This window comes from Bos grunniens, chromosome 12, assembly GCF_055505025.1.
Source record: "Bos grunniens cultivar Pamir isolate PY7600 chromosome 12, Bosgru_T2T1.0, whole genome shotgun sequence".
Taxonomy (NCBI): Eukaryota; Metazoa; Chordata; class Mammalia; order Artiodactyla; family Bovidae; genus Bos; species Bos grunniens.
In genome coordinates, this window is record NC_141176.1 from 68,385,250 (window position 1) to 68,402,055 (window position 16,806).

Here is a 16,806-nt window from a genome sequence, read left to right on the forward strand (position 1 = left end):
TCCTGCCCCCAATCCCTCCCAGCATCAGAGTCTTTTCCAATGAGTCAACTCTTCGCATGAGGTGCCCAAAGTACTGGAGTTTCAGCTTTAGCATCATTCCTTCCAAAGAAATCCCAGGGCTGATCTCCTTCAGAATGGACTGGTTGGATCTCCCTGCAGTCCAAGGGACTCTCAAGAGTCTTCTCCAACACCACAGTTCAAAAGCATCAATTCTTCGGCGCTCAGCCTTTTTCATGGTCCAACTCTCACATCCATACGTGACCACAGGAAAAACCATAGCCTTGACTAAATACAAAATCATTTACATATTTTAAGCACCAAACATCAAAGGACTATTTATGGAAATAAATATTATTGGCTTTGAACACATTTACTTCTGAGTTTAGATAAGTCAGAAAACAAAAATATAATAAGCTCTCTGGGTTCTATTGAGTATGAACACATTTGATGGCTTGTGTAAAATCTATGCTGAACTTTTTCTATAAGAATTAGGTTTCCCAAAAGTGATGCCTGCCAAGTTACTTTTGTTGCCAATTTCTAATTTGGCAAGTAGCTTTTCTTATCTGTTTGTTGAACTCTGTACTTAATATATTCTCAGGGATCGGACTCATGAGAAATGATTACTCTGTGAATTTAAATGGAGAAGTAATTAAGAATGCTCCTTTGAGGTAACTGAGGTTTATAGAAGAAACATCACCTTTTTAGGTTCAAGATCATGGGCCATTGTGACTATTGTAGTTTTCATATTTTCCCCTGAGCCAGGTTTCACAAATTTTCCAGATAACTCTTTGGCCATTGAAGAGGCTAGATAATTCCTGTCTTTAACCAATACCTATTTCTCACCCCCCAATCCCACCCCCCACACACAAAAGAATGGAAAGAAAGAGCAGAGAGTAGGAAATAAAAGAGCAACAAATCAAGGTATGATTTCCATTCTTTTGAGGATTTTAAGTTCATGTTTTGAAATTTCTCAGCCGATGCTGCTGCTGATTTTTTTAAAATATAGTATTAGAGAGGAATTGCACCCCAGGAAGTCTTTAATCAAGAGTTAGGACTGTACAGTTGAAAGAACCCATAATTTCAAATTACTAAACACATGTTTTTTCCCCACCCCCTGCTTCCTCTGGATGTAAAAGAGTAGTTTTTAAATGAAGATGCAAATTACTATTTGTTCATGATAACTTTAGCATGCTACTTGGTTTACATTTTAAAAAATGATCTGATAAATACAAACTTCACCACAGGGGATTGCAAAGACTGGTTTGCTAGTTTAATTTAATTTTTAAATTAATAAGTATGGTCTGAAGTGTACACTTTCTGTCTTCAGACCTGAAAGACCTTTGAATATGGAATTGGTCTTGATATGCTTGTAACGGAATCAGTGTTTTCAGAAACCTCAAGATCCAATTATTGGTGTTCCAGACAAGATATTACTTGTCCCTTTATCAGTTGTACGGTTTCCTGTCTGTCCTCAGCTGAAGACCCAGCCTAATCTGGTGGGACAAATTAACCAGTTAGAAGTTGAGAATGGAAAGATAATTTTGGAGTTTGGGGTTAACATGTACACCCTACTATGTATAAAATAGTTAAACAAGGATCTGCTGTATAGCACAGGGAACTATATTCAATATCCAGTGATAACCTATATTGGCAAGCAATCAGAAAAATCATATATATATGGTTGGATAGCATCACTGACTCAATGGCCATGAACTTGGGCAAATTCCAGGAGCTAGTGAGGGGCAGGGAGGCTTGGCATGCTGCAGTCCAAAGAGTTGGAAATGACTTAGCAACTGAACAACAATATATATATGTGCGTATATATGTGTGTGTGTGTGTGTGTGTGTGTGAATTATTTGAAACTAATGCAGCCTTATAAATTAACTATACTTCAATTTAAAAAAAAGTGTTGAGAATGACCAAGGATCCCAGTAATGGGTGTCAGGCCAAGTCTTTGGCCATAATAATTTATACTATAACTTATAACTATCAGGCCAAGTCTTTGGCCATGATAACTTATGACTATCTTTAATAGTTAAAGATTGTGTTCATATGTAAGTTACAGGAAACTCTGCTAAACAGTGGGTTAAGCTAATTTAATATTTTATTCTGTCTTAACAAGAAATCAGACTATTTCCAAGTCTGGGCGTATATTTTGTGGATCCAGGATGTCTGGTGAATATGTCTGTAATTTTCTTGATTTTTTTTTTTCACTTCATGGATACAATATGGCTGCTTAATCACTTGCTATCACATTCAAATTCCTCAAAGTTTAAAGGAGGTGAAAAACATAGTAGAAAAAGATAGGAGAAGGAAAAAGCAACATCTGTATTGGAAAATAAACTTTTCCCCCCAAATTCTTAGCAGACTTTTACTTGAATGCCATCGGCCAGAACAGTGACATGTGATCACTCTTACACAATGGGATATGAGATAGTAGGCTTTTAGCTTTCCATAGTAAAAGAAAAACAAAGGAAGGAATATGAACAAGCTCAAATAAACAAAACTGTAAAATCTGCCACAGATCAACCCAGAGTTTTACTACATGAGATTAATGAAGCATAGAGCCTAAGGAAAGCTGCTAGACATCACAGCGAGCTCAGTAAGAATTTTCCCATCATGACTAATGACACTTATCCAAAGACAAACACAAATCTATGTATATATTCAGGAGAGAATGTTGAGTTATCTCACAAATCTGAATCTAGCAGAATTTAGCATAATAGAATTTTTTACTTAGTTCTACCTTAAGCCCCATCTTATACCCCTAAATTGCATACAAAACCTGAAGCTGTTTTGAATTACTTATTTGGGGAAACATCCTTCTTTTATGAGAAGTCAATAATTTTCTATTTCTGTAGGCTCAGAAATTGAGGACTTTTCATAATGTGGACACGTTATACCCCGAGTTGTCCCATGGTAGAGACAATTTCACCATGAAATAGTGAGCCTCGGGTCACTGCAGATGCCCCAGGGTGGATACAGTAGAAATTCTTATTCAGAGTGATGAATGGATCTCTGAAGTTCATCACGTATAGTATGAAAAATAAAGAAAATCTAGAAAAATTAGATGAATTGCAAATATGGTTTCAGATCCACATCCTTCCAGAAAAGACCTGGAGGTTTTGGTGCCGTTGTGTGCGTGTTAATTCAAGTGTGCAACTTCTCTTCATTGAAGGCATACTCAGAGCAATGCTGAGAACTGTAGCAATCTGTCTTGCATCAGAGAAATCCCCCAGTGAGATCTGCCCAGCATAGAATTTCCTGGCATAGTATGGTGAGATTCACTCTAAGCACATTACTTTAGCTTTGATATCACTGGGAAGGAACAGAATGTATCTTTTCATAGTCCCAGTTTTTTGCTCCATCCTGCAAATGACACATGTTATCAGTTTTCTGTGGATGAGCTTCAGCACTTACAGAGTCTATGGTTTGCAGTCTTCCTGGTAGGGCTGCCCTTGTGGCTCAGACGGTAAAGAATCTGCCTGCAATGCAGGAGACCTGGGTTTGATCCCTAGGTCAGGAAGCTCCCCTGTAGAAGGAAGTGGTAACCCACTCCAGTATTCTTGCCTGGAGAATCCAATGGACAGAAGAGCCTGGCGGGCTATAGTCCAAGAGGTTGCAGAGAGTCAGACATGACTGAGCGACTAACAGTTTGGTGCAGGAAAAAGCTTCTTGTCCTTTCCCCAAACTGTTCCCCTCACTCTGGCTCCATTCCTCCACATGGACTAGCTCTACCTACTTAACGATATGTTGATTTTCTTCAACAAGAGTTCCAGATTTCTGGCTCCACATTCCATAATTATGGTACCCAAAGTAAACACGAATGTACATATTAACAAGATGGGCTCAATGAGCAATGCTTTGAGGAAGTTAGGTTATGATGAGGGTAAGAGAGGAAGCTAGAATAGTGTCCTCAAAGTTGTTTAATTCCAAACAATGATAGAGGCTGTTTATAACAGTCAATGAATGATATGAGATTTTAATGAGTAAAATGTTAGAAACTTGTAAATATAAAGCAATAATTCATAAATAATGCGTGTGTGCTCAGTTGCTCAGTTGTATCCAATTCTTTGCAACCCCATGGACTGTAGCCTGCAAGGCACCTCTGTTCATGGAATTTCCCAGGCAGTAACACTGCAGTGTGTAACCATTTCCTTCTCCAGGAGATCTTCCCAACGCAGGGATAGAACATGCGTCTCCTGTATTGCAGGCGAATTCTTTACCACTGTGTCACCTGGGAAGCTCCTTATAAATAATAGATCTACATTATTCTTGAGTTTTGAGGTCAATGGGGTATTTATTCTGCCAGTGGTCAAAACATTGGTGAGAAGAAATGAATAATAATGGAAAACAAAGCAATTTTAGGTGTTTTTTTTTTTTTCCTTCAAAATGGCATTTCCTTTTTTTGGACCTGCGTTTCAAGTTAGTTGGAGAATTTGCAAGAAAAAACATGTTTGCAGTGGCAGGATTAATTACAAGGAAGTGTAGTAGGAAATATCACATGTCCCTGCTTGTTACCATGTGAGGGGCAGTGTTTCTCTGGGGACGTTGTTGCTTCTCATTTTGGCCAAAAAAAAAATGTGAGAAGACAGGATATGTGCCACATCCCATCAGCAGCTTTAAGAGCCATTGTGTGTTTCAACCATCTCTATTGCTCTTTCTCTGTGCCGCAGAACGACATGCCATAAATAAGAACAGCTTGTTCACTCTAGGTCTCCAGATTAGAAGAGAGTGGAACAGAGTTGAAACCATTAATTCACAATAGTGAACTTGAAACATCGATAAAAAATAAGTTCATGAGTGAGACATACGTTTTATTGTTTAAGTCTCTGGGATTTCTGGGTTATTTGTTACTGCATCAGAGCTGACTACTACAGAACTTTTTATGCTTTCTTATTTTGTAAGTGGATACCACCCTCACTGGACTGCTCCCAAAAGCCCAGAATAATGGTTTAAGTTTTCCTTTCTTTACTCTTAGTGGAGCATATCTCCACAACCCAGAATGGAAACATTTTAACCTAAAACTTAAAGAAGACCAAAGGAATATAAAATGCTGGGTCTTTTCCTCTTTATGATGTATGGAAATTCTTGGAATTAAAACAGATTTATCTGTTTGGAGAGAATGGTGGGCAGGCATAGAGTAAATGTCAATGATCAAAAAGGCAATGCTAACATTTTCTTAAACAAAGATAATCCTCTTATACTAACCCTTTGCAATATGAGAAGGAAGGATTTCTACAGAATAGGTTATATACATAGTTTATTCACTTTAGGGATGTAATAAACTATTATTGACTTTTCAGACTTGAACATTATTCTATGTGGCACATTTTATAATTGCTTGTGCTCCTTGGCAGACTGTTGGAGGCTTCATTCTCTAAAAATCTTTTAAAGTAATTGCTGACTTCAGGAAAACTGATTAGTAAAGCCGCATTGAATAACTAGAGGTCTCTTGTGATGTTTTGCCAGAATAATTCACATAAGCACTGTGATATAGGTTCTTTGAAACTTTCCTTTTCCTTCATACTTTTCAAGAGAAGATTTATCTCAGGTTACACAGGTGAAATATGGTACAGATTATTTTCAAATAGTATTCTACCTAAATGCAGAAGCCCCAGGTAGAGTTCTATAGGAAATGTGCTTCCTGGACAAATGGTAAGTTTAAGCACTGACATCTTATATACAGTTGTAATTAAAAAGGTCCTTGCAGACATAGGACCTACACACATATCTTTCTACTGACTGAGGAGACTCCTAAAAGTCAGCACATTTTGCCACATGCAAGTGCAGTTCTCAACCTGAAATGAATTACTAAAATAGGTTGTTTTTGATTGAAGAACGTTCTCTTGAAATAATAATATTCAGGTATCATGACCTCCATTATGTGGCCATCATATTAGCTATGACAAATGGGGACATTCCAATGGTGTCCAGATTGCTCAAGTCATTTTGTATGATGCAAGACAGGGTACTCATCTTAAATAAACAGACCTTTCGAAGTTCACAAGTCGCTGAGTTTTCCAAAAGAAATCCAATAATAAAGTCAACATGTAACCTTCATCTACACTGTAGAAATATTATGCTACATTTTAGCTTCTAGGTAAAAAAGGCATCTGAGTTCGCTGTCTATGAGAATGTTCTAACCACATACTGTAAAGTTGCACTGAAATTGTCAAGGAGATCAACAAAACACGTATAACATTTAGTGATATGACATTTGCTAGTATGTAACTCTCTTGGGACTGTCTTACTCTGTTGAGATATAACCCTTTTATAAGATTTGAAATATTCACAATGTCTAAGGTATGCTAATTAATTAACAATGTTTCCAAGATGGAAATAATAAACAAATTGTTTGTATACATGTTATACATATGCATATATATATATAAATTTAGACTTTTGAATATACATATAGGAATATGTACATATGAATGTATATGTATATCTATTATTATATATATATATTCTAAATCTAAATTTTTGCAAAAGCAAACATTTGTCACAATTATTTTTTTAGCCAATACTATGTTTTTGATTAGTCTTCTATTTTCATTTTAAAAATGTAAAGGCTGTTTAAAAGTTTGAACCTTATTCAAAGCAATAGTATCAACTGTCTTTGAAACTGTCTTTGAACATAATCACTTTCTTTCAGTAGTACCTGTACTTGCTTTCCAGGATACACTAGTTAATTTAGATTAACAACTCTAACAAGATCCTTTCATTGCCATCAGTGTCTCAGACTTGACAACATTCTAGGTTTTATCTTTGGGAAAAAGTCAAAATTACAGTTGGACTTAATTAAAGATAATATAACAAATTATAACTGTATACAGAAATCAACGATGACCAATTATACCTTGAGAATGGGATTTTAGAATGAAATCGTAGGAAATGGTGTAAAGTTCATTTTACATGTTTAATAATGTGTCAAAATAACTGGTTAATAATTACCTAAATTTTATTTCCATGTGATAATTATTCTTTATTTCAAAAATATTTGTGTAAGCTAGTAGTAAAATGGCATATGTGTTTATATGAAAATCTTCATTTACTCAATCAACAGTTATTTAGCTCCTTTTTTGGAACTAAATACTAGATGTTTAGGATTATAGCAAGAAAAGTTAAGCAAAAGAACAACAAAATGATCTGCCATCATGGTGCTACATTCTGGTGGAGGTAACAAATAATAAAGAAATAAAAAAATTTTAAAAATAGAATTTGTCAGATAATTCTAGGTGCATGGAGAGAAATTAAGCAAGCAGAGGGTAGGGAATGAAAGGAGGCAGGGGTGATATTTTCAAGTGAGCACTTAGGAAAGGCTTCACTGGAGGAGATATTGAACATAATGCAAAGATCCTGAGGAAGGAACGTGCCTGGAATATCTTTGAGCTTTAAGAATACTGGTGTGTCTAAAGTGGGGTGGGGTGATAGAGTAGGAAACGAGAATCCTTGAAGAGCCTCGGAAAATCATGTGGGGCCTTGTGGAGAAATCATCTTTCTCCAAGAGAAATGGGACATTATAGCAAAGTTTCAAGAGATCCATAATTTTGTATGACTTGTTTTGAAAATAGATTGTGCGACTGGGGTCAGACTAGAAGCAGGGAGAGTAGTCAGGAGACTTTGAAATAATCTAGGTAGGAGAAGAAGATAGCCTGGAGCCTGGTGGATCATGAAGATAGTGAGAATGATCATATTCTGCAAATATTTGGAATCGGAGTATACAAAATTGAGTGACAGTTGAGTTTTCCGTTGTGAAAGAAGCAAAGTAGTCGAGAATGATGCCAAGTTTAAAATCATTGCTCATGTTTTGGTTGGCAGTCAGAATGAGGGATCTCTTTCAAAAGGTAAACTTGTGTCCCTGGGCTTTTGAAGTCAAGGGGATTATTAGAACTCAGAGATTTCACAATCTGGAATGAGAAGTTTTTCATCTTTATTTTTAGAAATTTAGCATTTTCATTAATTATGAAAGTAGACAAGACACAACTGTAGAATTATCAATAACTATAGCTTTATCACCAATAGGATTAACACGTATATTCATAGTGCATTACATTTGTAGGTGCAAATCTCTCAAAGTGACATTTACACTCATCAGTATTTCCCAATAATTATTAGCAATTATATCTGCTCCCAGACCTTAACAATTAATGTTTTAATAAAGAACTACATCTATCACAATTTAAAATATCTTGGTTAAGTTCAACATAATAGTTTCCTATGTAGTAATTTGTATTTTATTTTAGGCATTTTTTTTTTAGACATTATTCTGAGAAGCTGTCTGTAGTCTTCAGTAGAATGCCAAAAGGGTCTATGTCACAAAAAAAGTTAAAAGCACTTACTTTTGCATGTACAATAGTACACATCTTTGGAGAGTATGCCAATGTGCACTTTCAAAGGTAGCATAGATAATAGCAACAATAATAAAAATGGGATTAATAAATGATGAATTACCATGTATTTACTTTGTGCTAGGAATGTTATCTGTTTTCCATAGCAAACCTATCAGGCAGAGGTTATCTTCATTTTATATAAAATTTGGGGATTAGAAAGGATTAGGTTATAAGGTCATACACCTGGTAAGTACAGATTCAAATTTAAATCTGTTTCCTCAGTGTATCCTCTTTGCCAACAAAGGATACTGCTTCAACCAGGGAAAGATCAAACTGGTGATGTAAAATACCACATAGGGACTCTATTTCAAGAAATGACAGATGAAGCATTCTGTAGCCATTTTTTAGGGAGATGGGATAGCATAAAAGCACCCTAAGAAATATTTTCTATGGTCAAGAAAACATTGTCCTCCTTTTTGGGGGGTTTCATGTGGAGTGAAGATAGAATCACTTCTTTTCTGATCATTTAAGTCATGTGTGTTCTTTGTAAAGCTTTTGCAACTATTCACAGAACTGTCATGGAAGAAGGAAAAGGTCCACTGGAATGCAGTTGATGAGACAACCAATGTTGATATTTTGAGCACTGTCTTTTCATGTACCTCTTTGTTATACATACATTTATATGTATACTTTTACGTAAGTGGGGTCAAATAGCAATACATTTGTGAAGAAGGAATATTATGCCTTTTCTCTCATCCTGTCTTCACAGTTGTATCTCATTTCTCATTCTCACACACCCACTCTTAGGGGAAGCCGTCTTATTCACCTAACATATGCCCTCTACCTCAAGGGAAAATGCGACAAGGACTCAGACATGATTTGGGCAACCATTGGCTAAGAGTAAGTATAGCTTTGCATCTAAGGGTGTGTGCCAGGCACACCACATTCAGTCTGCCAGGGCTTGATTTAGACCTCACCAGGCTTATTATCCTCGATAAGGCAATGGCACCCCACTCCAGTACTCTTGTCTGGAAACTCCCATGGACGGAGGAGCCTGGTAGGCTGCAGTCCATGAGGTCCTCCGTCCATGGGAGTTTCCTTCTCCAATGTATGAAGGTCCTAAGAGTCAGACACGACTGAGCAACTTCACTTTCACTTTTCACTTTCATACATTGGAGAAGGAAATGGCAACCCACTCCAGTGTTCTCGCTTGGAGAATCCCAGGGACGGGGGAGCCTGGTGGGCTGCCATCTGTGGGGTTGCACAGAGTCAGACACGACTGAAGCGACTTAGCAGCAGCAGCAGGCTTATAATCCAACTTTGAACAGCATATTTGATACATCATTGCCTCATCTGTAAAAGGGGATGACAATACTATTTAATGCTGTTTATCTCAATGAATGTGAATTTTCAATGAGTCATTGCATGAAAACTTTATATAAGAATATGTGCTTAGAGTCAGAAGCTGTAGTTATTGGGCTATTGTCTTGCAGTCCAACTTTGTTCCTTTCATGGCACCAGGGTAGCTCTAAGTCACATGTAAGTGGTTCCTGATTAACTGGGGATGACCAGCAGGAGAACTCAGAGCCTGCCTTCCACTTAGGCAATATCAGTAGCATTCTCTGCATTTATTGTTCAGATCTCAAAATATATCAGACATTGCTTAATAAATAGGTGATACAAGTCACATGACATATACAGATTTGTTTTCAGGCATAAAATAATGCAATGACTTATAGGAAGGCATAAAACACAACTAGTTAGATAGTCTGGGAAACTAATTTTTTCAAGTATTTAATTTTTATTTCTCTGATGAGATCTTGTTAAGAAAACCAAGATTTTAGGTCATTCCTATCTATCACCCTTTCATTTTTGGTCTGCAGAGCTAAGCCATGGGCTTTAGAGACTAACACCTTTTACTGATTGCTATCAGATTATAGTTAGCTGATTAAAAGAAAAAAAAAAAAAAACAAGAAAAGGAAAACAGGGCATAATTTGTTAGAGAAGATTGTTAAACAGCATTTTACCATTTTTCTAAGATTTTCAGCACTAGCAGTGGTTTCATCGGGTTTAGTATATTATGAGGAAGCATGAGAGGTGAGATGTCACAGAAGTCTAAGAAAAATATTTACTTGTCAACTGAAACAGGTTCACACCTGTTTTCACTTGATCTGTGAGCTTCACTGAAAAGGTAAAATATGTTTTTCAATACAAACCTAGAAAATGTCAGAGAATGAACTTGGAAGGCAAGTACTTTGGAACTATTTGCTTCATTAAAATATGAATGGATATGGTATCCATGGTTCTTTAGTGATTAACATTTTCTTAGGCAGTTTTGTTCATATGCAGAGAGTACATTGAATTCCATGTTCATTGCTTAATATGCTTATTTTTATTCATTCACAAATTTCAAGGTCTCTTCATTGAACATTTAGTAAAAGTATATTCATGCTTTTATATACTTTAAGCAAAGTTCTTCTTAGCCTCCAAATATTATATATTATGTCATGCACCACACCGTCATGCCTGGGAGCATGCTGGCTGAGCTTCTGCCATACTCCAAAGCCCTGAGTCTTCTCCTGAGTTAAACATTATTCAATACATCCATTGTCTCTCTGCTGTCAGTGGGGCATTGAACTACTGTCTTCAAAAAACAGGCATTAAAGATTCCCGTGTCCTTGTTCTGAGTGGCAATTGATCACTTTAAACTATGTAATCCCATCAGCTTGTAAATATGGAATATATTCGTTCTCACAAAATACATTATTCTGTCCAGTTCCCCATTAAAGCCTACCTCCTAGTTTTCAGCCTGTGAGACTTTGGAAATTAATCTATACTTTATTTCCTTTAGAGTGAGCTACTTCATTATTTTTAAAATTTATACCATCTATTTGTTTGGAAATTATATTTATTCTAGATAATTTTTAAAATACCAAATAAGGTCATTATTGAGTCTCATCACTGGAAGATGTAGATTTGTTTGTATTTCACTAATTGACCTTCATGTAGTATTTTCACTGGAAGCTACTTCTTAGCCATCTAAAGAAAATATCTGTGTATCAATGTCACAGCATTATTTATGACTGTAATCATTTAGAAAATAGGTACTACTTAAAGGTATTATGATATTTTCAAATTATGTTATAATCATGCATCTGAAGAGCAAAATTTATGCTTTAAGGACAGTTCATGGAATAAGAAATTGTTCACTGAATTTTATTAAAATGAATAAATAGATTTCAATTTGTATGAACAGTAGGATTACAGGATACTTTCTAAGGCTCTTAGGGTAGGCAGAGAAACGAAAGGGAATGAAGTGTATTGAAATAGTAACAATGGTTAGTCATCATCATGATGAGACCATGGGTGACTTAGGTTCTAGTTTTTGTTTTCTTTTGTTTTGTCTTTCTCTATTGTGATCACATATTACTTTTGTAATCAGGAGACAACAAATTAATAAATAACTGGTGGTCCAGAAGCAGACATTTCTTTCCTGCATTCTTTCCACAAATGAAGTCGCTGGGTGGAACTGAATCATATGCAGTCCTATTCAGTGAACTCTCTGATAAAATAAATACACAGTGGAAATTCTTTCAGAATGCCACAGATTTCATTTGAGAACATGTCAAAGTGATGGAACAAAAGCAGATGGTGCAATAGTGGGATTATAGGAGGGTTGGAGGGAAGCACAAGAGCTAGAAATGTACAAGGGCTATAGGGGTGGAGCAGAGAGGTAAGCAGTTGAGGGCTGGGGAAGGGGGCGGAAGAATGGGAGCACAGAACTTGACCTCTGGGCCAGGAAGGAAGGAGTCCTTCCCTCAGATCCTGCTCAGATGATTTTTCTGAAAATATTCTGAGCTTAATGTTTCATAATCAATTCCAAGTTAAAATATGGTTAAGATTCTACTGTTTTCTTTTTTCTGGGTATTTTGTGGAGGACCAGTCTTTTAAATTGACATTAAAAAAAATGAGTTTCAGAGTTTCTATTGGAAATACAGTAGGTGGATCTGTACCAAAGGTTGCATAGTTGGTTATGTACCAAAATGCCTTCCAGCTAAGAGAGAAGAAATACGAACCATTGTTCCTAAACTGATAGAAAATCTCCACACTTTTGGCAAAGGGGAGCCAAACTTGGACAAGATTTGGTCCTTTTTAATAACCCAAGAAGTGATTCTTTCTCTGTTAATATGTGGATGTCAGGTATGCCCAACAGGGAAAAGGAAGGCTCATCTGTCATATGACTGAAATCCCATCTTACTTTTGCCACGTTTCAGAATGTTCTCTTTTACTGCTGATCACACTTCCTTTTTAGGGGGGATAAGTGCTCCATGGGTATATATCTGTTGTTGTTCAGGAGCTAGGTTGTGTCTAACCCTTTGTGATCCTGTAGTCTGAGGCATTCAGGCTCCTCTGTCCTCCACTGTCTCCTGGAGTTTGCTCGAATTCGTGTCCCTTGAGTCGGTGATAAGATCTAGCCATCTCATCCTCTTTACAATATAGGAAATATCATTTATTTCTCATTCAGATCACTTCTGGACTTACAATTAGTTGCTGAGAAGTAAGGAATGGTCTGTTCTGTTTTGAATTAGCATCAGATAAATGATAACAAGAAATGTACCTTTCTGTTCTTTGGAGTGTACCTGACAGTTCTTTATCCTCACACTAAGCATGCATCTGCTGGTCATTTTAAAAAAAAAATACAACAAAGGAATAATCTGGTCTCACCACCCTCAGATACACACAGTTACAGAAGGGACACTGTTCCAGTATATAAAGGAAATCATTTCAGTTGAAATGTTCATCCCTTTAGATGTTTTAGCATAAGTTTAGTTTTAAAAGATTCTGCAAATTAGTAGGCACAAAAACCAATTTTTGAGAGGTAGCTTCCCCTATTAGTAGTAGGGAATTCAGGGGTAAAAAGAAAGTCAAATTATAAACTATAGAGATGTTCCTCTTGTCATTGTCAAATGATATGACCAAATAAAATAGCTTGTGGATTTACTGAAAATCATTAATCACATTGATTAAGGACCTGCAGTAACATGCTTGGATTTAGTAAGAATTGTTGAACATTAGTCCCAAACTGTGTTTTTAGCTAACATTCTGTTTTTTCATTAATAAGTATAAATTGAAGACAATTTCCATGTTGGAAGACTGAACACTGTGGATTGTTTGTAAACTGGCCAACAGTGTACTTTAGTGAGTTTTTCTTGGCAAATTTGTACTTAATGTCATCCATTGCCAAAAATCCGTTCCATAATGATGTCATCAACAGTTTGGGATGAGAAAAAGCTAAAAGAATGCAGATGGGAAAGTAATTCCTTCATGTTTTATTAGTTGTATGTGTTTTTCCCCCTCTGATTTTTCCTTATTGGGTTATCAAACTAAAATCCCTTGTCTGAATCTGGTAGTCAATACATTCATTTACCCCCCTCCGCCCCATAATGACTGATCAAGTTATTTTCTTGTTGAGTGTTTCATTAAAATATTAATTAGGCCTTATAACTTTGAGAAACTTATCATCATAAGTTTAGATACAACAGATTATAATTTTAGCTAAAAGTGCCAGAAGGTTTTATCCCTGGCATCCTGTATCATAATGTCTGATAGACTGGGCAAATAATCAGGCTTTTTGGTTACCTGTTATCATGACAGGAAAAAAACATAAGAGCAGACAAAACTTGTGCTTGAAAAACAAAATTATAGTAAAACCTCTTTGACATTGTGGCATTTATTCTAAAATACAGGTCTAACACCATGTCAACATAAGTGTATGTGACTCTCCCATTAAAACGTATTCAATTATCCTGGAGACCCACTGACTCATAGATTCTCTGTGACATTAATGGTGTTATCAAGATATGGTCTTTGAATTTCTTTGACTATCCATCTACATTTAATAAGCTGAACTATCTTTAAATACCATGTGTGGGAGTAAAAAAAAAAAACTGGGTTAATTACATGCCCTAGTATATGCAAATTTATATTTTATATGCCATTCAAGCTTTTATTTCTTTAAGGTTGAAAAATGTTCTTATGTGAATAAATGTGGTTATAAATACTTCTTTATAAAATGGATGTTTCTTCAGTGAATATTTATTATGTACTTCTTGTGGGCAAGGATAGGCTGTCCTCAGCTGTGTCTTCATGGAGGTTGATGTCTTTAGGTGATTTAAGATGTGTGTTAAAATGTCTGTGGTACAAGGTAGAAAGTGGTGAGTTTTGTGAGAAATTTAAAGAAAACAAAAAGAGCTCTAGTTATGCAGGAGGAGATTAGACTTAGCTGGGGAAGGTCATTACTTGGAACTCAGGGCCAGCCTTCATGCTGAGGCCTTCTGGGACTATATATAATTTAGGATCTGGTTGAGGCTGATTATCTGGGGTCTGGGTCATCTCATTGTGCTCTGAATTAAGAAGGTTCATTGGGTCTTCCCCATCATGAACACTAAAGTCCTTTCAATCTGTGATTCTTCTGTTGTTCAGTCACCAAGTTATGTCTGACTCTGTGACCCCATGGACTGTATAGCCCACCAGGCTCCTCTGTCTGTAGGGCTCTCCTGGCAAGAATACTAGAGTGGGTTGCCACGTCCTTCTCCAGGGGATCTTTCCTGAACAGGAATCGATCCTGCATCTCCTGCATTGGCAGTCAGATTCTTTACCATTGAGCCACCAGAGAAGCCCAATTCTTCCATTACCGTCACTTCAAATTGTTGACTTCAAATCACAAGTCTTTTGCTTACTCAAACTTCAGCTTATTTGCAATTGCAATTTACTCATTGGTTTTTCTGTCTCACATGTCAATTTCTGCTCATGGGACCAATAGCCCAGCTTTCTGTCTTTCCTTGTTTTAAGTCTTAAGAGATAATCTCATGGGCCAGCTGGTCACACCCTGAGTGGGCAGCCTATCAGCTGGTGTCCCTGGATTAGATGCCCGTCCCTGGTACAGTCACTGCCATCTAGGGATCTGAAAGCAAACACCTGGCTATCTGACCGTAGGACTCTTTGTCAGAAACTAAGAAGAAAGACGCCTTCCCAGATAGACAATGAGGATGTGGCCACCTATCTGGAAAGTGGTTCAGTGAAGGCATTTTGGAGGAAAAGATATATGAGCTGCCCTCGTCTACAGGCTCGCTTCACTCCTTTTCTTCTGTTAAAATGGCAGAGGTGTCCCTCATACATTCTAAGTCCAGCTCATCTACCCATGTGCCTTGCAGCTTATCACCTACCCCATAAGGGTCCTGCTCACTGGGTATTTTTATTTTGTGCATTCATATGTTCAAGGCATAAGGCTTCTCATGTATCTTGTTGAAAGAAAATTACTGAGAAGTTAAGGGAATCAACTTTTCAGTGTTGAAGTTACCGACCTGTGAGAATGAAGTGATAACATTATTAAAAATATTCGCACAGGAAATAAGAAATAATTTTCTTTACTGAGCTTATAGCATGATCTTAGCAATACATCTCAGAGTGGAAGTGATGTGTTGTGATCATCTGTGATTATCTTTGGCTTTGTTTAGCTGGCACTTTATTATCTTTAAAATGAGGCACAGATACTTCCTGGTGTCCACACTGATGAGTCGACACTGATAGCTGTGAACTGCATAGGCAGTATCCCATAGACTGATAAAAGTGTTTGTGTTACTACAGTCTAGGAAATAAGATCAAAGCCTTAGCCTCTGACCATGGTATTTTACAGTGGACCTGGTTAGTACCGCATGTACTCTAGTTTGAGCATCAATGTTCATTAAGTAATTAATTCACATGTTACTTTGTAGCATATGCGAAGATAGTATAGTTATTATATCCCAAATTCAGAGTCACAGGACTGGAAGGTACCCACGAGGTATATAGTGATATCATATATCTAATGTGAGACTTCTCTTTGCCTCTTTTTGGATGTCCAGCCTCTTTTGAATCTATTCAGCACTGAAAAGTGCAACATATTAAGACTTTGTCTCTGTACATGGCAAAATAAATTCTATAAGTGATATTGTTGTTGACTCTTGGCATCTTTATAAATTTATTTTTAAATATTTTGAAAGATCCCTACAGTAAGATCAATAGATAATGACTGATGTTTAGTCATCTCTTCCAGTTACATAATCAAATAATAAGGTGAATCATATGAATCTATTATCTTTATGGGCTGAAAGTCATAGTATATAACAATTTCATATGGTTCAGTGTAGTATGTTTTAAAAATTATTTTGTCCAACTGTTACCCTTCACTTCTCTTTTTTGAAGGCTAGGCTTTAAAAGAGTTTGTGACATAGACTCAGTCAAACACAAGCCCTGAAGTTTTTTCATCTGGATGGGTGTACACAAATTATCAGTTGTCTTTTCAGAAGTAATGAAGAAATCTAGGAAAGAACTGTGAGATTTTTGACTCCCTGCTGTTCATGACAACACTCAGATTCTTAGACCCATTTAGCTTCTGTTAAGTTTTAGGAAATTTCTTTTTTTTTACTTT

The 16,806-nt window shown here is 36.5% G+C and overlaps 1 protein-coding gene across 3 annotated transcripts in view; it reads left to right on the top strand.

Moving 5' to 3' along the window:
* Positions 1 to 16,806, top strand: part of GPC6 (glypican 6) — a 1,234,490-nt gene that overhangs the window by 404,298 nt on the left and 813,386 nt on the right. The window lies entirely within an intron of this gene.